Genomic DNA, 25,703 nt, shown 5'->3' with positions numbered 1-25,703 from the left:
TACTATTTTTGTTCCTTAGAATTTGAAATTGGGAGTTTCTTGCAGAATCACTTCACATTAATATGATCTCAACTAGCACCTCTGAAACATTTAGCCACATCACCTAAGATAAAGATGAAACACTTGGTATAACTGAATTTCCTAAAATTTCTCAAGTCTATTGGCAGGGTACAATTTGAAAAACATTTATTTAGAAGGAGAATGTTCTTTCCCCAAAAGAGGTCACGAGTGAGCCCAACACGTACCTTCTGGCAAACACCTATGTCCACCATGAAGGCCCAGGCACTCACCAGTACCTGCCCCTAATACTCACAGCCTTTGCTGTCATGAATTAAGTAAGACCTCAGGCCATTCAGGGCAGCCAACAGGGGAGCTCAGACTTCTGGGTCTCTGCTAATCACCTGTGAATAAACTCCATAAAACACTGCGTACCTCTGTTCTGTACTTTTCTCCATCTCTCTACAGCCTCTGAAAACTTGCACCCTGTAGAAGTCCAGGACACTGTTAGCAAAGCCTTATACCTTATCTTCCCTGAACACTCCTTCTCCTTCTGTTCTGAGGACAACCCAGCTCTGCCCCACACATGCTGTTCCCATTTTTGCCTTCTATCCATGGCTGCTTTGCTTCTCACTGAGGCATTTCCCTGGGCCAGGAAGTGAGGTAGAGGCTTCTGAGATCCCACAACAGCTTCCAGAAAAATCACCCTCCTCCCTTCAAATAACATTCTTACTGTTGTCTTTGTTGTTGTTATTATTATTTTACCTACTACTTGCATTGTTTCTATCATCTCTTAACTCTTGGGTCACTGCTGTTCATTTCTGGATAATTCTAGCACCACACCTGCTGTGGTTTTCCCCAAAATACATCTGCTTTAGTTCTTGGTTATTTTACTCTGCATATAGAAGGTCTTTCTTGCACTTTGACTTGTCACTTCATTGCACTCCTCTCCTCTACCCTCCTTACCCTCACTCTCTCATTTCTAGGGCCATAACCTAGAAATTGCTGTTACCTGTAACCGTCAAAGAATCCCTCATTGCCTCCCAACAACCTGTCCTTCCAGCTAACTTCCACTTGTCTCTTGCTCCCAACAAACCTTCTACCCCAACAGGACATCTAGTTGGTTAATCCTACCAACTTTCCATCATTCTTCATCCATCTTCAGGAGGGTGAAGAGTCTCACTGAAATTTCGGCTCAACTATTACACGTTTTCCTTGCATAGTCCATTCTGTCCCCTCCCCCATTTCTTGCTTTTACTCACTTGGCGAAAATCTTCAGATTCTACCTGTATTCCTAAAATTGAAGATGAATAGGGAAGATCAGAATCACTCTGAGTGACCTCACTTGAAAAACTAATAAACTGTTGAACACTACATCAAAAACTAATGATGTACTACTATATGCTGGCTAACTGAACATAATTTAAAAAAATAAAAAAAATAAAGAAAAGTAGCAGATCACAAAATTAATTAATTAGTTAAAAATTAATGACCACAGACCCATATGGTCTTTCAATACTACCTGCAAATTACATTATAAGTTTCCATTTATTTGTCCTTCTTCACAATTACTCAAATTATCTTGTCTCTTCTAGAACCTTCATATCTTCTCTCCCATGTTTGCTCTTAGTTGATAACCTTGCTTTTTCCTTCATTAAGAAAATCAAAGCAATAAAAAAGAGAAATCCCATAGCCTGTCACCAGCGTATCTAACCATCTACCAACAATTGGGCTTATTATATTCCCTACATGTCTCCAACAGTAGATGAGATATCCCTTTTCCTTTCTAAAGATTATTTCTCCTCTCCTTACTGGATCTGAACCTTTTCTCGGATACACTGCTCCAGCAATTCTCAGGTGTCTCCCTACATCATCAAATTTTGCCTCATTATTAAATCATTCCCATCAGTACAAAAAATATACTATGAAATGTACTTTCTTCTTTATAAACAAAAATATACCCAAAAACTCTTCTTAATTTTATTCCTTGCCAGCTTCCACTCTTTTTCTGCTTCCCTTGCAGCAAATATTCTAGAAAACATTCTCTATATTCTCTTTTTCCAATTTCCTCTTCCTTCTTTCTCTCACCCCACTACTCCAACAAAACTGCTCTCAACATGATTATCAATGACCTTGATGCAGCTACAACCAATGCTCGTTTCTTGGTTGCACTTTATTTGGCCCAAAGATAGAAATAGACACAGTTGATCATTTTTTCCTCCTTGATACATAGTCTTTCAGTGGATTTCCAAAGCACATCACTTTCTTGGTTGTATTTCTACTTCAATTATTATTCTCACTCAGTTTATTTAAATGTTTCTTCTTTTATACTTGACTTCTGCATATTGCAGTGCCCAGTGCTTGGTCTTAATACCACTTTTCTTCTCAATGAATACTCATTCCACAGTTCATCCAGTTTCACAGCTTTATAGATCATCTTTATGCTCATGTCTCCCAAAATTATACCTCTGCCTCAATGTAGCTTCCTCTTCAACTCAGATACCCAAGCCACTGCTTGATATCTTCACAGAGATATCTCAGACTCAAGATGACCTCAACTAAATTGATGATCTTTCAATTTTCCCCACAGAATTGCACAATTCAGTTGTTGGCAACTTGACTCTTAAACTTGTTCAGCTTAAAACATTGGAGCTATTCTTGGGTTCCTTTTCTCCTAGACTAGCCTCAACCAGTCAAAGGAGAACTTCCAAAAGATGTATATGGAACAATCATCAGAGTAGGTGCAGACCCTGAGCACCGTTAACCATATTGTCGGCTACCCCGTATGGCGCACACCATCATCATTCATCAATTGCTGGATTACTGCAATCACCTCGACTCTGCTGCTCTTCTTGCCCCACAATCTATTCCTCACAGAGAACCAAATGAACCTCTTAAGGGAAAGTCAGACCATGTCACTCCTCCACTCCAAACTCTCTGATGCCTCCCCTTTTAATTCAGAGTAGAACCCGAATCCTTCCCAAGGCCTATGAAGTCCTACAGTCTAGCCCCCCCCCCCCCAAGCTCTCTGATCTTAACTCCCTTGCATCACCTTCTCCTCTCTTTGACAACACCAACACAGCATTCTGGCCATTCCTCAAACACAGGTTATTCTCCCTTTCTACCTGGGTTGCACTGCCTTGTCCCTCTGCCTGAAACAACAACCCCTAGATATCCTCACCTTTGAGTTTCTGGTCAAATGTCACTTTTCACATGAGGTCATCCTAAGCATCCAAGATAATACAATGGCCCTTCACTCCCTTGGTTTCCCTGATCCTTCTTACCCAATTTTCCTTCTTCTTTTTATTATTCCATAGCACATATCCAACATACTACATAACATATGTATTTATTGAGCATATTTTTAGTTGATCTGTGTCTTCTACTAGAATATTACTTCAAAAACAGAAATCTTTGCGCATCTTGTTCACTGATGGATCCCAAGATCTGAAAAGTGCTGATTTCATTATAGTGCTCGGTAAATATTTTGAATTCCTATATCACACATCATTGGCACAAAACTTAACATTTTGAACTGAAGTAAATAGCAAAATGCCACTCTTCATCTGCTTCACTTTTGGCAATGGTAGGTGTCCATGAAGGACTAGAAGAGAGGTCTATTTCTTATCACCAAAAAGTTATTGCAACAATTCACACCTATATTATGGTCATTGCTAGAAAACACCTTTTAATTTACATGTCCAGAACACAATCTCTTTCCAAGTAAATTAATAAGATTTTGTTTTGTACTTCTGAAAAGAATAAATACTCAAATCTTATGATACTGCATGGACACATCGCTTCATCCTCACCGTTTTATAAAATTTGATTTTTCAACCTTGCCATAAATCATCAAAAATTTTCCTCAGCCAAAGCAAACTGTTGCGTAATACTGTTTGGTGTGCTGCTGTACCCCAGAATCTTCCATACAGTCCCATTTCATGACATATGCAGGCATGTAACAATTAAGGTGTCAGAATTTTGCCTTTTGATTATGCATGTTTGAAAAAAAACAAAAACAAAAAAACAAACCCAAACACATAATCAGAGTAGAAAGCCCTCTCCAAACCCATTTTTTCATATTGCAAGGAAAAAATCTCCAGGAGACTTATTAAATTTAGAAGACTAATTCATATGGAAATGCTATTTATTATTTCAAGGAAAGGATTTGCATCTCTCCAGATTGTAAATCCTTGGAAGTTGTGTCCACACTTAAGATAGATCCTCTCTCCCTGCCAAGCGTTGTTCACTGCAGTGGTGTGTGCCCAGTGGGCACAGGGAAAAGTGTTGATGATGGGAACATCATAAAGTAAATTACACTGTCTTCAAGGCATTATCTACAGTAACTGCACATTTTATTCTTATTAGTGCATTATATCTTGATAAAGGATTTGTCTCAATAAGCCTGTAGCACTAAGTTACTTGAATTGATTATATATATCACAGTTTAAATAGCTTTCATCTGACCCATTTTAAATTCATTGCTTTATAATTTCTTTATGAGACAGGATAAGTAGGACTAGGCAAGAGGCTTCTGTTCTATTACATTCTGATTTTTACATGTTGAAGAGTATTTGCCATGTGCCAAAGTCAGTTAGGTCTACTTTTCACAACTAAGGAAATTATGAAGAAAAAAAAGTTAAAATGTGGTAAATTAAATTTATTTACTTAATTCTGTAACTAATTTACACTTTTGTCCACAAAAGTTGTAATTACTAATCAAGAATTCAATTTAAAAAAAGTTAATGATGCTTTGAAAAGCCTTTTATAATTGCTTTTATACCTTCTTTGAGAATATCTGCTTCATTATATCTGCTGGTTGTCTTCTCTTTATCTAAAGGAAATATCATAAATCTTTCTAATGTCATTTATAAATCCACCCCATATTTTTTACGTCTTTGTTAATCTGTCCTTAGGCTGTCTTTTAAGATGTATGTGGATTAATCCTAACCATTATACACTCAGCATGTGTTTCCCCAAATGGGCCCCTGAGAAGCCTCCCTAACCCCCTCTTGGTTTTCCAAAGGGACGGATAGATGAGTGAATAAGCTACTTAAAAATAACAAAACTTCTTGATCCAGCTTCTCTTTATTTGTTTTCACTTCTTAGAATATCTTAGCTCTTCAGTGTATCGATCATAAAGTTTTATTTAAGCCCATACAGTAGAGGGTTAATGGTGAACGCAGAAACAATTGTCATGCTTTGACCTCCGGGTGAATTGTGTTTTATTTCTAATTAAATAGGCCTGAAGTGTATTTCTAACAAATGTTACTTGCTTAGCTGTCTGTTCTCAGTTCTTATTCTGTTGTTTATCTCTTGATAGGAGTTATTCTTTTTTTTTTTTTTTTACATGAGTTATTCTGTAACATATACATACATTTTCCGAATTCAACTTATTTCCCAGAAAATGAGAGTGAGTTGAACAAAATACCTGTTGGGAATGTATCTTGCCCTCTGGCTCTCTGGCAACTCATGCCTGTAGGATTCATGCCCGACGCCTCCACAGACTCAAACACTGACAATTTGTTTGCTTAGGTACTTGTATATTTTGCTTTTTAATTTTTAAATCAGAGTATGTCAAAATATGTCACTTAATTTTTTGAAAAAATAAAACTTCTCTACTCACTTTTCACCGATTATTTTTCTTTGATTTTTTCTTTTAATTCCTTTTCTTCATGCAATTATTTGGAAATCTTTCCAGAAAAATAATAATACAGCTGGAACTTTAGATAGCAGTAATATTTGTAAAAATGAAATGAACAGTAGAAAAATATTTAATCTTTTGTATTTTCCTTTTTCCATGAAAAGTATAGATTAAATATGTTTTTAAGAATGGCTTATTTATAGTCATATACTGTTCTTTCTCCCTAAGAAATTTAAGACAAGAGAGCAATCATGTTTTTCAACATACTCATCGAATTGCTATATTTCATTTTGTAGAACAAACATTTCTATTTTCTAACTCAAGCATTTTACATATTAATCAGCTTGTCACAAAACAGAGCTTTTGATTGAGGTGATTGGCATTAATTTCAATCTCACTAACGTTGGTGTCAAATTAACTTTTACTTTATACTGTTTCTGACATTAGAGTCACATTTCAAATTGATTTTATGTTTAAATGTGCATGAATATTGTTTCTCTTTATTAAATGATGAGATTTCTGTTGTGACATTGAGGCTCACACTCAAAAGAGTGAAGGGAGTCTACTCCGCTTGTTTGCAGAAGGACTACTTCTGCGTCTACTACAGCGGATGCTTACCTTCCATTCCTCAAGTCCCACTCCTGCCCCTGTCCTGCACCTGTTCTTATGTTTCTCCTGTGGCTTGCATTAAAATGTCACTGCCAAAGTGAACACTTTAAATGGCCTGTACACAAGACTGTGAAGGTGTCTAGTCACCTCCCAAAACTCCATGTATTATTAGGACCTCCCTCTAACTCACTATTTTTTATCCTTGCTATTTCATTATACACGATCTCCTTCACATGGAGACTAGAACAACTTTTTAACGATCCAAGGCAACTCTGTATCGCTTAAAGTAGACTCATGCCATCATTAGAAATTTAAGCATGTTTAGAAAGTGAATCAGCAGTTGGACAAAGTTATGTTGGACTGGGGGGCTTCACCCCTGTGCTATGTAGGACTTATATAAGAGTCTTCCCTCAGTTTCCGTAAACCCCAGTAGTTGCCATCATTTCTGAGTTTTCATTTCTGAGCTCACATGAGTCTAAGAGATGGAAGATTTATCAAAACGCATTTCAAAGGAGACTCCTAGTGAGATAGTGAAATATCACCTGAGACAGTTATATATCACTAGTGAAGTGGACATTTACAAATAAAGACCTGTCTGTGCTTTAAGTCTTCTGAAAAACCAAAAGGAATATCATGATAAGCACTTATTGATAAATAACTCACTTTTGGGTCTCCGAGAAAATTATCACTCCTTAGATTCAGAGAAGACCCTGATGCTTCGCCCCTGTAAGGACCTACTTACCTAATTGAGATTAATGTTTGTTCCTGAAATATTTCTTAGAATTTATATTGTCTTCTATTGCAATCAATTTTAATACTTGTGATATTTTTTCTTATATTAAATCTCTCTGGAGTATCTAAATTAGATGGCTTGAAGAATAGGGACAAGAATGTATTATGCTGTCACAATACCTGCTATCGACATGCATAATAACAATTACTAGGAACTGTTATCTTTTATATTAACTAAAAAATCCTCAATTTTTAATATCTATTTTCTTGTGCCTATCACCCAATGTTATGTATTTGTGATGAATTAATAGACTTAAGGAAGACCTATCTTTCAAGAGATAAAAAAACAGAAACTCAATTCAAAACTGAAATATACATAACTGACTTAGAAAGTAAACATTTTCTTCTATGAGGAGGTATTGTCACTTCTTGTTAGGAATGAGTAGCATGTCATGAGAAGACTCCTACATGAATGTGATTATGTTTTGCCATACATATTTGTGTATGCCTGGTATTATTTATTATATGCCCGGTATTATACAACTTTGGAAAACCAAACTTTTAAAAAATTGGTTATGATCTTCCCATAGCAGAGGAAACTGATATCAATAAATAATCACATACTCTTAAAAAATCACATACTTTCTTAAACAAATGTATAATTAAATAGAAAAGGAAGGGAGGAAGGAAGGAAGGAAGGAAGGAAGGAAGGAAGGAAGGAAGGGAGGAAGGAAGGAAGGAAGGAAATTTGGAATGTCCAAAATGGCTACAATGCAGGAATTCAAAAGGGAAGAAACTTCAATTGATTTTCTGAATGAGTCCCACAGATAAAGTTGAAGAAACATAAATTAAAAAAAAACCCAACTAACTAAAATCATAGAATCCACATGAAAAACAGACATTAGTGATTGAGACAACATAAAAAGCAAGCAACAATATTAACCTTACATGACTATATCACTAAAGAACCCCAAATATGGTTTGTCATTTTCAAATTGTAAAATATGAGAAAATGTAGAAGTTCTGAAAAGAAAAGTTATTAATTGAAATTAGAAGTTCCCTGAGTTTACCAGTAAAGTAGCCACAATTAGAGAGATAAACAGTAAGCTGAAAGACAAATCTGAGTGAAATTACTGAAATTGCAGCACAGAGAAACAAACAGATTAAAAAGATAAGAGGAATGTGGAAGAAAGAGAAGAGAGAATTAGAAGTTACATGTTCAATTAATTGAAATTGCAAGAATAAGTTCAAGGGGGACCAATATTAAAAGGGACAGCAGATGAAATATTCCTGAAGTGATTAAGGCAACGAGTCCCACTTTTGAAGGAGACATAAACATGAAATGCTTAAGATGCAAAATGTTAAAATGTAACATTTAAAAATGAGGAGGGAGATGTCAGATTTAAAACATTTTGAAAGCTTCATTGTTTGGATGAAAGTAAACATCATTTATACTTTAGATTAAATGTGCATGCAAAAATTCCCTAAAAAACTCAATAAGAGAAAAAAACAATTGTGATTTTACTAAATCTGTTAAAGGAAAAAATAATTTTTAAGAAGCCCAAACATGGTCATACAAGAAGGAATAAAAAATTTAAAAGATGAAGAAAAGTGGAACAAACTGAACATACAAAAGAAGACAGTGTAAGTAATTTTGAGCGTATTATGATCGCAATAAATATAAATGATGGATATATATCAGTCTATAACAATAACATCAATTTATGCAGTTTATAAGAGACTTATAAACATATGGACAAAAAAGACTGGAAGCAGACAAATGATAAAAAATATATATCTACCAAACACTGACCGGAAAAAGTGGGGGGGGGGGTGAAGCTGTACACATGGAGGGGAAAAAAAAGCTATTAATTTTAAAAGCACTGTCAGAAATGAACAATTGGATTAATGGATCAATTCGTTAGGAAGCACTTTACACATCAGAACATTATAATTTGTAACATTATCTTATTCAAGCATGGTACTTACAGAGAAAGGGTAAAGCAGTTCATTTTAAAATTAGGGGGATATGATATTTACCCTTACCTTTAAAGGATATTTACCCTTATGATGAAACCGTCAAATAAAACAAGGACCTTCCTAGCATAAAGTCCAACATGGTGCTTAATCTTCATGTAGGAGTCCCGGCATTCCCTATCCTAGGTTAGGTGGTAAATACCCAGTAGGCATTTTTAATTATCCCTCAAATTGTGCAAACATATTTTATATGATTTTATTGTTACAGGTCCTGTATCCAAAAAGGAAAGGTTAGGAGTGGGGAGAGAAAAGAGCATTCCAATCGGAAAGAACGACTTATTTAAAGCTCCGTTGGTAATGACTTCATAGTGCCCGAGAAGATGAATGAACATCATGGCGGAGTCCAAAAAGGTGGAGAAAATGACCATAAGCAAGAGTTGGGACCTGGGTGGGGGGCAGGAAATGTGACATTTGGTGACCATGCTGCACATTTTCATCTTGATCCAAGAGTAACTGTGATGTGGGATTTTCCTCTTGAAAACACAGCCCTGGGGCTGTGTGGGGAAAGACAGAAAGAAAACAAGGTGGGAGCTAAAAATGTGCAGAGCAGAGGAGAGATGGTCAAAATGACGGACGTGGAGACCAGTAACATATTTGAGAGGTATTTAAAAATAAGAAAATCAAAAGCCTGCACTAAAAAGGCTGGAAGCAATAACATTCTCTTTGTGATGAGAACACTGCTGCTTCACTCCTAGCCACCACTCACCATAAAAGGAATCAGGAGTTTCAAGGGAAATGTCTGATTAAAAGTCTGCGGGAAGAGCCAACATCAGTCTGGGATATCTCCTCGTGCCAGAAATCAGAGAAAACGCTCGAAACTTCAAGAGGCAAATCAAAAGGAAGAAACCTGCTGGTCTGGGTGAGACAGAGTAGCTTGCAGCACGCCAAAGGTCCTAACAGGAACGAGAAGAAAGACAAATAAAACACACAAAAAGTCACCTTTTAAAAGCATCAGAGGGCTGTGGAAGTAGAGAGGATAAGAGTAACTGCGAATGCAAATGTGTGATACTCTCGAAGAATCCTTGGAGGGAGCTGTCCTTTACCACCTTAGCCAATTGGTCAAACTGAGCAGCACGCATAGTGGGGGATCTGCTAGGACAGCCCTTGATGGGATGCAGTAGGTCGTGCATAAAATCGTCCCTGAATCCCCCGGTACATTCACGAACTATAATCAAGCCTCCGGACTTCTTTGCAGTTTGTAAGAAACGCAGGGGTAAACCGTGGAATTAAACATCAAGAGAATCAAACAAACTAAGAGTGAGAAAGAGTCTACAAGAAACTCACTGTTCGTGAGCCTTGAAAAAGTCAGTGTGCAAAGCAAGGCATGGGCCCCTTCAAGACTAAAAGGAAGGAAAGAGACAAAGACTTGGGAAGGTTAAAACTAGATGGAATCCTGATTTGAATTTTAAGAGCAGAAGAAATATTCTCACAGCAATCTGGTAAATTTGATTGAGGACTCAATACTAGGTGACATTAAACTTACTTTTTTTTAAATTTTGATAAATGCACTGCTATCGGTTGCTATTCTAAATAATCAAAAATCTAAGTATCCATAGCATGACACAAAATATGGGATAAAATGGTGGGGGGATGAAGGTTTTTTTTCAAGAAAACTACTATCTAATTAATATAGAAGGGATGGAGAAAACCCTGTATTTTGCAACTCTGTATATAATAATTTCTTCAGGAAATTATTGCTAAAGCGTGGTCACTGCCCTTATTCTTCGCAAGATGAATGCCAGGGCGTTTAGACAGGAAGTGGCCTGACCTCTGCATTGTACGTAAGACTGTATATCACCAAAGTGTGTGTGGGGGGGGTGTGGGTGTGAAACAGAGAGGGAAGACAAAGATGGCCGATTATGGCAATTTTATTTACATGGTAATATTCTTTTTGACATTTCTTTATGTTTGAAATTTCGGTGTTTAGAAAATTGAGACTGAGGGAGCATATGCTACTTGTCAAAATTAAAAAAAACAAACAAAAACACGTCTCTCATCCATGTTGTAAAGATGCTGTAAAACCAGGCTGATGACAAGTTATTGATAATGTCATGTGTTAACATCCAGAAGAGGTCTCTGGTCCAAAATGGGCAGATTAGATAAATGGATACTTAGCAGCTAGTTGATAGATAGATGACGATAGATGATACATGATAGATAGATAGATAGATAATAGATGATAGATAGATAGATAGATAGATAGATAGATAGATAGATAGATAGATAGATGATAGATGATGATAGATAGATAATAGATACATAGATAGATGATAGATACATAATAAATTGATAAATAGATAAATGGATACTTTTAAATACATAAACTCACAACACATTGAAGGAATTAAGAAAAAGGAACTTTTCTATTTACTTAAGCATTTTGTATTTCCTCCTACATATTTTAACAATCATCTCAGAACTATTATACTTTGAACCTTGTATATTAATCAAATATCATGGATTAACAATATTTTAATGAAATTGACATATCTCATTCTAGGTTAACCTATGAAAATAGTATTTACAATGCATATCTTTCAGCAATAAATATTCATTTCAAGCCTAAACTCAGAATTTATCTTTTGGGAGTGGCAGGGTGATGATTTTTCCTAGACTTGCGGGGTTAATAAATGACTTGATAGTTTTTCCCTGAGAAGTGCGTTCGTTTGGATAGCTCAGTTTTACAATTTCAGGGGAGTGCAGAAATCACTGAATATCTTGGGAAACATTAATAAAATGTGGTGACAACAGCTTTTAATACTGGAATGACTCTCACAGCAGGCCTGTCTGGTGTGCAGGGAGCCATCAGGACATGCCAAGAAGATGGTGCGGAACACAGCTGAAGGAAGCGCGTGGAACCCTCATTCCCGCGCTCCTAGAAAACCGGGTACTGAGCCCGCAGGTGCAGTTTTCAAAATACAGCAAGTAAGGGTGGCAAATGGTAAGTGCTGTTTTAAGCAAAGCTGAGATCAATTCGATTTTGTTTGTTTGTTTTTGATACAAATCAGGACACATAGACTCTAAGCCTCTCCCTGAAGAACCATCCTGAAGCAGAAACTTTTTTTTTTTTTTTGCATTTTTCCACATTCCTGGATCTAGTGGTCCTCCTTCCTTTCCTTCTCATGTTCCACGCACAAGAAAGTTTTCAAATGCTTTAACTTCCTTGGACACTTAAAATTTATATTTATTTCTTTTAACTTATTTAATTAATTGTATTACATTTATGTATTTATATTAAATTATATTAAATTTAATATGAATGCAGTCAAACTATTCACACTGAGTACATAAGTCTTCTTAGAAATTTTCATTAATAAAATCTATCTTGAATGAATCAGAAGTGGATTTAGTAATTTCTATAACTTTTTATCAAATAATTCAAGAAGCTATTCAGGAATATATTTAATTTCATAGCAACTTTATTAAACGAGGCTACCTATCTAATTATTGCAATTCATAGAAAAAGTCCTCATTTTAAATTATATTTAGTGGTAAGTTCACCTGGTGCCCAAAAAGCAACATAATGTCATATAAACAATTCTGTGCCATTTTTCAGAAACGTGATGTCCTGGCTCCAGCCCAGACATTAGATTTCCGTGTGACTTGGCCATAATTGTAAATTGGTTGTTGCTGTTTCCTCTGTGTGTGTGTGTGTGTGTGTGTGTGATGTCTCTCTGACTCCTTAGAAATGTGGATAAGACTGGAGTCTCTAATAATTTCCTAGAATTTCTTGCATCTCTCTGACTGCACATTTTACATGCTATTGGGCTATTTCACCTACACCAATCCTAAATTCGTAACTTCATCTTCAGGACATTTTTTAGGAAATCCAAACACTCTCAGCGTTTCTTAAAGTAACAACTTTCCTGACAGACAGCATGAAGACTCACCAAGTAGAGGCACGAGGTTTTCTTCCTTTCTGCCCTGCTCTCATTTTGGCTCTGCGTCCTCCAACACTTGCTCTCCTGGTACGACTCTCAAGCCACTCCGAGGGCCCTGAGAAATGGACTCCAGTCTCAGACCCTGGCACCTTCTCGCGAGAGAAACACTGCTGACAGGCTCGCTCCCCCTTCTTGACCCTGCTGGGATTCTTGTGATGCATCTCCCCCAAATTCTTACTTAATCACTACAAATGGGTTTGCCTTAAAAATGAGCACTAAAAGAGCTTTAAAAATCTATAATATTACTTTTTTTTTCTCTTCTGATTCCATGTAGGTATTTGTGAAGAATAATTCAGAGTCATTATTTTGTATGGTCTGTAATACAGATTCAAGAACAGAGCTTAGTGGTGTATGCTGGTTTGCGTTCCTTTTCTGACACCAACTCTGAGACTTCAAGGATGGTCCTGTCTGTGGCTTAGGTTTTTCTTCTATATAATGTGGATGATCGAATGGTATATCCTAGGGCAGCTCTGCGGTTTAAGTTAGAACATCAAAAGCCCTTCATGAGAAACCTGGAACCTATCGACCATTGTGGAAGTACTAACTCAAGTTGAACAGGGTCATAAACTAGTCCTCAGATACCTTAAACTTTGTGGTTGATGACAGTTATTGAATATTGTATGTTTCTTAAGTGCTGTCCCATCCCCTGGCCCCTCAGAGTCGTGCATGATTCTATGCACTGATAAAGGTTTTTGGTTTTTGTTTCTCTTTCCAGTAAAATTAAGGAATAAATGCCTTGTATTTTTTTTTATTTCCCTGTATCTAAGACCATGTTATGCATTGAAATCATGGAAGATGGTGAGTGAATGAGCCTAGGTCTATTCCTGCCATCTCCATAATTTTATTCTTCCGATGCTCCATTTATATCTGAAGTCTAGATGTCATCTATAAAATCTAGGTTTCTATGCACCACTATTTACATGAGTCTAACTAGCTATCTCAAAGACAACTTGAATTCAACATTGGCCACATTCCAGCCTTCCCCATTTCAGTGGACTATAATGTTACCAATTAACCTCTCGGAGGAAAGATGGAATCATCTAGAATATGACCTTTTCCTTTACCTCACATCCAGCTGAGCACCAGTTTCATTGCTGTTTCTGCTAATAATTCTATTGTGAAAATTTCCATGAAACTTTGTGGTGAGTGGAATTACAGAGTAGTAATGATCTGGAATTCCAATCGTTAAACAAACCATCTATATTTATATTTAAGTTTGATATTGTATACAAATCATGTGGTTTTAAAATTTGTTTTGCAAAATATTGTGCTATATGTTCCCCTATGTAATTAAATATTATTTTTAAAACACTTTCAGTTGTGCATGTAGTTTATATTTATTGTAAAAATTTAATAAATACCATATAGTATACTTTAAAGAATAAAATTATAATTACCCAGTGGTCCAAACCTAATGGTTATTAAAATCTTGGGATACATTATCCAATTTTACAAATGCACATATATTAACATATTTGTGACTTTCTATATTTGCCTACCTATGCGCAAAATTGTGACACGGGAGATGAACCCACCAGAATTGTGATCCTCATAGATGTTTGACCCTCTGTAAGAAAATAAAAAGTCAGGTGAGGCTTCTCTATAAAGGTCAAGAGACACTCATATCATCTCTCTATGTAATGTTTCCCAGTGTTTAACACTATTAATTTTTAGTAAATAGCTCCTTATCTCTTAAATAAATTCCTTAAGTTAGAGGCTAACTTTATGACCTTTGTTTTCAGTCCTTCATAAAAATGCAAAACTGATGCTTACCACTTCTCCTATAGTAATCGTTCACTGATTTAAAAATCATTATCAAGTTCCTCTCTGCTGTCTAGTGTTCATAGAACTTTACCTGTAGCTCTGTGTGCCTATGTCTTTAATCAATAGGGTTTTCCTGCAAATTCCCTGTCTCATTAATATATGGAGTTCTATAGGGGACACAGTACTCTGTCAAGGGCTTGACCAATACAGAGTATTTGATTCCTTAATTGTGGAGGGAAAGAATGTCAAACCCTCGAGGAAGTTGAGATTTGCCACCTTGCTGTTCAATAGGACGGCATTCAAACCACTCTGCTTCAAAATAAAGGATGGGTACTCATAGGCATTTTCAATGGATAAAGATAGAGACAAAGATGTTTAAAAACAAAACACTGTTCTGCATTTACATTTGGTGGCGTGAATAGCGGGTACCCCGTACAGTCCCAAATTAATCCTACCCAGTGATTCACAGAGGGCCTGCCTTTACCTGTCAGCTTTCCATTGAGAAATAAATGAATAAATGATAAATGAATAAATTGTGAATAAAGCATCTCCTCATCATTAATCATACTAAAAATAGTGACAGGCACACTAGATGCTGTTTTGAATAGAAGCCAGATCACAAAACTGGCACCTAACACTTAGCTTCTTAAATATTTCCTTATATTGTCAAACATAAGTTTTAGAAATTAAATTTATATTCACCTAACCTTCAGAAACAGAAATAATGCTGAACAATTCTTAGTTTAAGATGTGATATTTTAACAGTGAATCAATAAACTATTACGGTATTTGATCCTAAGTTTTATAAGATACATAAATATACAACATATCTAGCTATATATCTCCAAGAAGGAAAATATATGGGAGTGAAAAATTTGCACTACAATCTGATTAAAGAAAGAAGTGTCGCAGGGACTCTGTTTCAAAACCAAAGTTTTTCTGTATTTTTTAAGGTGCCTGATTTTAAACCTCTATGTAGATTCTTAATTTGTTAAAACAAGGCAACCTGTTATTTTTCCTTATGCCTATTAAGAATATTTGTTGTCTCGAAGCAAGGGAGTTTTTTCTCAAAGTCAAGCCTATGATGCATTTTTTTTTCAATGTCTTTTCATACTTCCACATCAGACACAATTTCCAAGCTCAGATTCAGGAAAGAGAAGCTTCCCTATTCCTGACTTCCCCGTATGTGTCATTGGCTACTGGTAAGGGATAATGGCAAAAGTAAACGAAGGAGGTATTAGTCATGACAACTAGACAAGACGAAGACGTTAAAATGGGGGAAAGTAGTATTTGGGATCAGAGGGATGAGCACTTTTGTCCCGCTATCCCTCTGCTGCTCGCAGGGAGAACAGAAGAATCCCATCAGGAAAAACACTGGTCAGCGGACCACAGAGATGTCGTGCACTGCGCCTTGATCGCTCAGCCTTCAGGGACCACCTCCTTTACTTAACAGCATCCCCATGTGGGGGCACGGTTAGATGATATAATAGCCCCTTTCCTCAATTCCAGAGATCAGATCACTGGATGATGTACATTTCTCCTAGTTCCCAAACTGGCTTCTGGTGATCTGAAAATCTGTGGCTCCAGAATGAGTATAACGACTTCATAAAATGCCTAGTATCGTGTAATATGGAGAAAACAAAACAACTGCGATGAAAACTGCCAGTTAGGGAAGGCAAACAGGGGAAATCACATATTACGTAGCCATAATTTGCTGAAAAGTGGTGACAAAGAGTTGATGCCGTAGTATTCAATTGAATGCTTTCTTTCGTAACCAGTTTGTCTGGCCTTGGTTCAGCACCTTGAGACATCATCCCCGTGTGTGCACGGGGAGTCAATGCGGGCACGTTCTCCTTTGTGAAACACGCTGTGCAGAGATTCCACCCATCAGAGCAGGTTTGGAGGCTTCAGGGATTTCTCTTGCAGGCTCAGGATCACACACACTGCCTGGGCTTCTGGGGTCACTTAAAGGGATTATCCAGCCCAGGGTCCGCGACCTACAGCCCTTGCGCCATGCTTGTTTTCCCTATGACCTGCTATCAACAATTGAGGGGTTTTTTTGTTTTGTTTTTTTGGGGTTTTTTGCATTGAAATAGTTCTTAAAAATCTTAATTCATTACATGTTAAAAGCATATGAAGTTCACATTTCAGCATCCATAGAAAGTGTTCTTGGACCACAGTGGCATTGGTTCACCTGTGCAATGGCTATGGCTGCCTTCCCTCTGCGATGGCGGAGATGTCTCCTTGGGACAGAGACCCACCGCCAGAAAAATCTCAACGATTTACCGTTGGGCTCTCTACAAAAACAGCTTGTCACTCCTGATATATTTGCCAGTGTGGGGCCTTCTGCCATTTTAGCAGCTGCTTTTGGATTTCTGTTTATCGGCATAGCCCTCCCCTTATACACTAATACCGGAAAAACAACAAACAAACCGTCTCCTAAAGAACAGCGGCCTTTCACTTCCCACCAGAAGACAGGTCAGTGGGTCTCTTTATACAAGGAGAGGGGAGGGAGTCGGGATGGGGCTGCCTGCAGGTCAGTCCCTAGCTTCTCCTTGCTCCTAAGACCTCTGTCGTCCTGCTTCTATGCACTAATTTGGGGGGTGGGGGTAGTTAATTGTTTCTTTTAACCAAAGCTCATCATGATACAAAGGTCCACCATCCTGGATTTCATATCAAACTGAAAGGGTTCTTTTGCCAAGGTGCAGTGGATTATTTTTCCTCTTTGTTTCCCGATATGTCGACATAGATGGATCATAGCTTCTCTCCTGTAAAATTGTACTCAGTGTAGCAAGAACTAGTCAACATATTTCAAAGTATGGACATCATTTTACTAAATTTCCTAAAGCCTCAGATTTGGTATGCAAAAATATGAGTCTCGAGTTATTGTAGGTGACAAACAGCTAACAGTTTTACTAATGATTAACAAGATTGCTAACTTCGCAGTTGAGGACAAAGAAATTTAATATGCCCTGTTCCCTGCTCTCGCTCAGACCACCTCACGTCTCAGTGTCTCATTCTACCCTTCTTTTTTATGTGGCTTTGGTTACATTCATCTGGATTTCTTGGGCACCAAGTACAGAATCTGAACTCAGATTAAGCAAGTGTGTATTGGCCATGGAATCAGGAAGCCCAGGAGAGGAGTTAGCATGGACCTATGCAGGGATTCAAGTAAAATGATCCAAATTCTGCATCTCCCCCTTAATCTCTCAGTTCTATATGTTTTAATGTCGCTTTCATTTCTATATCTGAAATCTAATCGGTTTGCTTCATTTGAATCACCCAGCCAGACATCATCCGTACCTTGCCCCCAAACCAGGCGGAGACGAGGTACTTCTGCAAAGGGAAAGCACCCACAAAGAAATATTATTTTACAAGGCAATTTGAAAATATGCCTTGTAATTTAAAATGAGCATCCAAAATGAGATTATTTACATCATGCGAATAGGAAGTGGAGTGGAGAATAAAATCTTATAGATGCAAGAAGGTCTAAAAAGAGGTGATCACTCGAGATCGTTTGGAGTGTAAAGTTTAAAACAATCTAAATTTCCATTAGTGGGAATTGTCAAATTGACAAATTTAATAAAAAATGGCACTCTCAAAATATGAAATACTAAGCAGGCACTTAAAATATGTATTTACATAATTAAATTAGGTATAATTATGTAGAGTAAAAAAGTAATTACAGTAGAATATCTACAGATTATTATTATATATTTATTTACAACAAATTATACATTTCTAAGTTACATATATATATTTAAGGCAAATAAAATGGTAAGAGGTACTAAAGAAAGACAGCATTGATTTTCTCAAAGACAGAATTTTGGCATTTTTGCCTTAGACTTGTCTCTGAAGTTTAAGCCATTATTACAATAATGTATTTATGTATGAACTATGTAACTAAAATAAATATACCTTTAAAATTACAAAGTATACATTATAAATTAGTTATTTTATTTCTGGAAAATCTGAGAAAAATCTCTTAAATATTATTTGGAACTAAGATTTCTTTACAACGCCTGGTTATAAATTTAATATATATAAAATCAATAACTTCCTCTACAAAAAGTATAAACAGAAGGTTGGAAGATATATAGAGTGACGTTCAAATTTATAGTAGCCATGAAAAAGATACACTACCTAGGAATGAAATGAAATGAAACCCATAGATCTGTAGAGTGAAAATCATCAACTGCTTCTTAGGTACCAGGAAAAAATTTCAAAAATGTGAAAAGATTTCACAACATATATGCTAAAAGATGCATTTCCTGCAATAGGCAGAGTTCTTTCAAACCAATATATAAACGACTTCTATGTGTTGCTTTAAAAATGACATTCACTCCCCAAAATAATATGTAAGTGGTTTATACACATGCAAAAACATGCACAAGGATGCTAATAGTGGACGTGGACGTTCAAAGAATAGCCTGCCATGTGACAGGTTGTTTAATAGATCAAAACTTGTGTACTTGAAGGAATGCAAAACACTCTGTGCCACGCTGTGGATGGGACATGAGATATGTTCAACTTCACCGAAGGGAACGTTGTAGTAGCGGCTGTAATTTCAATTACACATTTCCAAACACCAGTTGTTTTATTTTCAAGAACCTAGTCTAAAGATATACTCACACAAGGGCACAACAGTATAAATGGGAAGTATTTTTTACCACATTTTTGCCATAGAAGCAATCAGGAAACCCACTAGGCATCTATTAACATAGCATTGGATAAATAGATTATGTCCACCAACCCAACAGTATTTAAAATGAAATCAAACTACAAGTGCACAAGGTAGTGTGTGTGTGTGAGAGAGAGAGAGAGAGAGAGAATCTTTGAAAGGTTGAATAAGGAATTCCAGAAAGCCTTAAAATTGTGTCATTGGTGAAGCACTGGAGTAAAACGACATGTTATTGTGCAACCATTTACAGCGTTTGAAAAAAATTAATTTTAATTGGCGCCTGGGTGGCTTAGTCGGTTAAGCGTCTGCCTTCAGCTCAGGTCATGATCCCAGGGTCCTGGGATCAAGCCCAGCATCGGGAGTCCTTGCTCAGCAGGGAGCCTGCTTCTCTCTCTCCCTCTGCCTGCTGCTCCCCCTGCTTGAGCTCTCTCTCTCTCTGTCAAATAAAGTAAATTAAATAAATTAATTTTAAAATGCTCACCAAAAGCATTTTAGTTTACATAGCAAGATTATTATCAACATTGAATGATAAAATTTTAGGTTTTCAATTATCCACTAAATGTAAACTAAAATGGTCAAAATTTTCTAAAGAGAATTCTGGCCAGGCTTGCAGATTTATTCTTACATCTTAATTTTAAGAATAAATTATAATTTTTGTGACCAGTTTCATTGTTATATAGGAAAAAATCGTATTAGACGCACATTAAGAGCACAGATTTGGAGTGAAACAGACATGGATTTAATTCTAACTACATTTTCTAGATATGCGAGCTCTGTCAATATAATATATAAGAGAATCAGTTTTTCATCTATAAATTAAAAACATAGAGCTTAACCTCAGGGAGCTTTTGTGAAGGAATCAAGGATACAGTATACGTACAACACTTATCGTGGTATCCGACACTTACACATGTTCAAAAATGGGTATTCTTCTTCTCCCTTGTAGTTTTTACTTGTTTGAACTCAGACAGCTAAACCCCAAGAACTTGAAAGACCATAAACATCTCATGCTCTTTGATGCTAATTAGCGTTCAGTAAGTCAGCAGAAATAGCAATAATTATAGAAAGTTGCTCAAAATACCTGTACTTTATGTATTCCTTGAACTGTGCCACGGAGGTAATTCAAGGGTCTCCACTGGAGTATTGAAGGGAATGCCTGGGAAATACTACCACATGTACTTTAACCCCTGAAGTATATTTTTTATTTCCTTTACATATTGAAATAACTTTTATTCGAAGAAATGTTATATCAGTAAAAATAGAAAAATTTTAAAAAAAGCATTTTTAAAATATTTCACTTGATTAAATCAGAGAAGCAAAAGGATGGCTACATAACCATTTGTATCTCTTGCACTTATTCCAGAAGCCTACATTGAAAGATGCTCTATAAACAGATGTTTTTGATTTCATTAAATACTGTATAATTCATGAGGGTCCTTGAAAGAAACTCTGTGTTGTCTTATGATCGAAATAGACCTGTATTAAGGGCTGCTGTAAAATCAGATGTTTCCAAGCCCAGAATAACTACGGAGCTTGTGAGTTATGGACGCGGTGACTTGTGTGATGGACGCCACTTCCTTCTCCAGGTTGGCTTCTAGAAAGCTGAAAGCAAACTTCATGGCCCACTCCCAGCAAACATGAAAGGTTTTTACAAATTGATTTTTGTATTAGTCTCACTTGGGGATCTATTTTATGAGTCCCTAACTTCGTATTCCTCTTCTCTTTCCCACCTGCTTCTATTCTAGGACACCTTAATGCATTTTATGTATCCATCGTTTCAACAAATACTTATCGATTTTCTACTAATGGGCCAAGACCTGGGATGGGCACTAGGAGTGGGGTGGATTAGAAAGTACTTGACCTTGCCAATAGGAAATGCATATTCAGTGTTGGCTTCCTTTAAAAGGCAATATACTAATTAATTACCTAATAAAAACTGGTCATGGTGGAGAGGGAAGGTAAATCCATACCCAGAATATGTGCCCATTCTGTGTGGAAGAACCACAGTGTCCTCTTGATGGAAAAGTTCTAATATAATCAACCTGTCAACCAGGGCCTGGCCCCTTGGCATGGAAACATATCTGACTCAGCAATCTTTCCCCCCCAGCGCTGGTTGCCCTCAGAGAAACTCTGGAGATGGGAATCGTGTGATTATGCGAATGCGTTAACATCCCAGCACCCTGCCAACTTTGTCCATAACTCATTCTGAAAGCATGACCGCACAAAGATGCTGACTCACAGCTGTCGAACACATCTTGTCCACCAGATAACTGGGAGCCTGACCCCACCCTCTCCTGGCCTGCAAAGCTTCTGCTGAGAAATCTGCTTACAGCCTTATGGGGGGTTCCATTGTATGTGAGGAATTTTTTTTTTCTTCTTGCTGCTTTTGAGATTTTCTCTTTGTCTTTGATTGTAGATAGGTATATTATAATGTGTCTTGGAGAAGATGTTTTTAGGTTGAAATCGTTCACAGACTTGTGTGTTTCATGAACTTGTGTGTCCAAATCTCTTCCCAGATTTGGGGAGTTCCCAGCCATTATATCTTTAAATAGCTTTTGGACACTTTCTCCTTCTCCTCCTTCTGGGACTCCAATAATAAGTAGATTGCTTCTTTAAACAGTATCCTGTAGTTCATATGGTCTTTCTTGAGACCGAGGAGTGGTTAGTAGGACCCTTATTCCTCTGATGCCCTCCCAGAGCCCTGGCTACTCCACTCCCATGGCTCCCTTCCCCCACATGTGCAGCACTTTGCAGCTCTCTGATGAGGCCAACATTAAGTGGACTCCTTTGACAACATCTGGCACAGCTGGGGAAGCCGGGCACTCACTCACATCTCACTTCCCCCTCATGGGAGAAATCACAGGCCAAGAAGGTTTCTCCTGGCCTGGAGCTGTGTCAACTATGAGGGAGGTGACCTGAGTTAATGAAGCTGTTGCTCTCACTGTCTTCAGGGTGTTTCCTACTCCAACGGTTTGCTAGAACTTCTCCACTGGACTCCCCAACTTCCAAGAAGGTTCCCTTGCCTGTGGGTAATCACCTAATTTGGTGTCATCCCACCATGTTGATGGCATTCCCACACATCTATACTTTACAACAGCAAATTGCAATATATTACTTGTGATACAAATAGAATTCTGACATGACCCTTGAGATCCCTGCTCCTTGTTGAACCAGCTATAAAACCCCATGCCCTTGAATGTGGTTAACACCTGTGAATAGGGAGCAGTATTTATTCCCCATGATCCTGTTACATTATACAAGACTGTCTCAGCAAACTAAGGTGAGGTGTTTTCCTGACAGCCTTGAAGAACTAAGGTGCCCGCCAAGTTGTGGGGGGACCACATGGTGATGACCTCAATGCAGCCTCTAGGAGCTGACAGGGTCTCCAGCCAGCAGCCAGCAAGAACACAAGGACCTCAGTCCTATGATCACAAGGAAATGAATTCTGCTGATAAGCAGGGAGCATGGTTGAAGATTTTCCTCTGATCTGAGCCTTGAGAAAAGGGTACGGTTGGTCAATACCTTTATTTAAGCCCGGGGAGGCCCTGACTTATGGAAACTGTCAGATGATACGTTGTGATGTCTTAAGCCATAGTTTGTTACCAATCAATAGAAAATAAATATAGGGTCCATTTCCATATAGTAGGAAGGAACAATTCCCTCTTGCTATTGCCATGATAGAGGCAATTCTTCAGAAAAGGTGAGCTAGAGAACAAATAAGCTGAGCTTCAAGAACTATGTGGACAGAATACCCATGACAGGAAGTGGTCAAGGAGTGGGTGCAAATGCCAGGAACATAGCTGCAGAGAACGCAAGTGCAGAATATGTCCTTTCAAACCACTGAGGCTGATCTTCTCATTCACAGCTGCAGGAGGAAATAATAGCTCACTGGGGGACAAAAGCAGTGCCCACCGGAGCAGTATGTCAACCAAAGCAATGCGCTGATGTTCAAATGTCACCCCAGTCTCAGCCTCGGCTCTGCTGCTGCTTGGAAAGAGCTGGGGAGGAATTCCTGCCCTACTATCTTTGCTACTTACTATCACGCCTTTCCTCCAAGTTAGAATAATGAAAACGAACGGAGCAAACAAATGTAAAGAGTTCGACACTATGAACCAAGGGCTCTCTGTACTTTCCTCTGATCTAACACCAATAATAAATGCCACTAAATCTGCCACTTAATATCAAAGGGTGGCATTGATATAAATTATGTGAGACCCTTGCATTAAAAGTATAGTAATAATGACATTATTTATCTTCTGCAAATTCCATCGAAGAATATCGTTTTGGCTTCTGTGATTATATTGGGATAAAACTTCAAGTGGCTTCTTAAAAACATTATTGAAGAAAGTAATGCAGGTTGATCAGGACTAGGTCCCATTTCCCAGCAATCATTTTAGGCCACATCTAAGTGGAATTTCTTACTCATTTCAAAGAGAAATACCAACCGTGATCATTTCTTTGTGGTTCTAACTAAGATATGTATATTATCATTAAGAGTCTGAAATCAAAAGGATAAGATCTAAAGACATGTTGGAGCAGGGTTGTGAATAATGAAACATATAAGCATGATGAGTATTTTTAATTTGATATCTTGAAATGGGAAATCAAATCAAACTTTACCCAATTAAGAGTAGTCATTTCATTTTTTATGGCAAAGAAAAGATCCACAAAATATCCCTGTACAACCAGTATCTTGCCTGACTCACAGACATAGGCAATAATTTCATGTGTTACTGATCCTGGAAATTTGAACAATTGAAGTCCTGATGTATTTTTAGAAATAAAAAATGTGCCTGGAATAAAATCTCACAGCTTCATAATATTTGTATGTCCATGGGAAAACAAATGTTCTAGACAGAACTAATAAAAGTACTAAAAATAGATCAAACTATCTAAAGGACAAAAATCAGAGAGTATCAGCAAATATTTTTGCTGCGTGTGCTCAAACTAATGTATATACGTCCTCAGCAACACGGGCAAAGCTGTTACATAAAAAATAATTAGGGAATTCAAAGGGGAAAGATATCTAGTAACAATATTTACTATAAAATAGGGATGGGCACTCCATACAAGTGTAACCAAGTGTAAACATTATCACTTGATACCATTTATTTTATTTGGTTTTCCTAAGCAATGATATACCATTTACCAAAATTAACAGTTTTGATAAAGGGGTTTTCACATTTATATTTTGATTTTAGAAAATCAACTACAGAAAGAAACCACGAGACTTGTACCCCACAGTCTTAATTTATATTTAAAACTGAAGATAAGAGTCACATTGGTTTTTAGCCGCAATAATAGAGAACAAATGAATAGACAGAAATTATGCACGTTGAGAAAGCCTAAGGTAGGAAAAATTAATAACTTTTCCCCCCAGTTCCTAGAGTCTATTGTCAAGCTAAACAAAGGCCAAAGGAAGACAGCATACAAGCCGAGCCTGCCCGAGTCTGATAACTCGGGGAAAGGGTCCTGCTGCTCACAGCTTTCTAGGGCAGTGTTTACAGATCCACCAGGGTCAGGCCACAATTCAGAGAGAGGGACACACTCCATCAGGAGCAAGAACTGAACAGCAGTGCGATACAGTGGGACCTTGGGTCTGGCACTAATCTAGAACTTCACAATTCATGATTGAGGCATGTCATGACTTTGCTAAATTAGCATTTATTAAATGGAGCACCAGGTGCCAGATGGTGAGCTGTGATTCAACAAAGGACCACAGAGAAATCGAAATAGAGAAGTTTATGACTTGTAGGTCCTGGAGGAAGTACATGGCACCCACTGCTCGAGGAACCACACAGTGAGGTCAAGACAGGGCACAAGCAGAGAGAGGCAGGGACTGGGCACATGTCTTTACTAGGGTCCATGTGCAGTGCTTTGAGGTTCCTGAGCTAAGACTGGATGGATCAATTCAAACCAAAAGGAGCAGTTTTGGTAAGCCCCACAGGGGCTGTCAATCACAAGGGCTGTTGGGGAAGTCATGGCAGGGACCTACATTTGCTTGTGACTCTGCAGGCTGCTGTCTGGGTCTGTGCTCACATAAGGGGTGAATGTCAGTTTGAGGGTCTGCGGGCTGCTTGGCCAAACAAAATGGATGCAGAGTCAGGAATACCATGGAGAAGCTTAGGTAAACTCTCCCCAAGGCTGGTCTCCTCAAGAATTCTGGGTCCTAAGCATTAAAGTTGCAGCTGTAGATGTGACAGGGACTGATGTATTGGTTTCCTGGGGCCACCATAACTAGCCACCAGAAACTAAGTGGTTTCAAACAACAGGAATTGATTCTGGAGACCAGAAGCCT

This window comes from Ursus americanus, chromosome 19 (genome assembly GCF_024610735.1).
Source record: "Ursus americanus isolate L20-20 chromosome 19, mUrsAme1.1.p, whole genome shotgun sequence".
In the NCBI taxonomy this organism is placed as follows: Eukaryota; Metazoa; Chordata; class Mammalia; order Carnivora; family Ursidae; genus Ursus; species Ursus americanus.
This window is presented reverse-complemented; position numbering follows the sequence as displayed.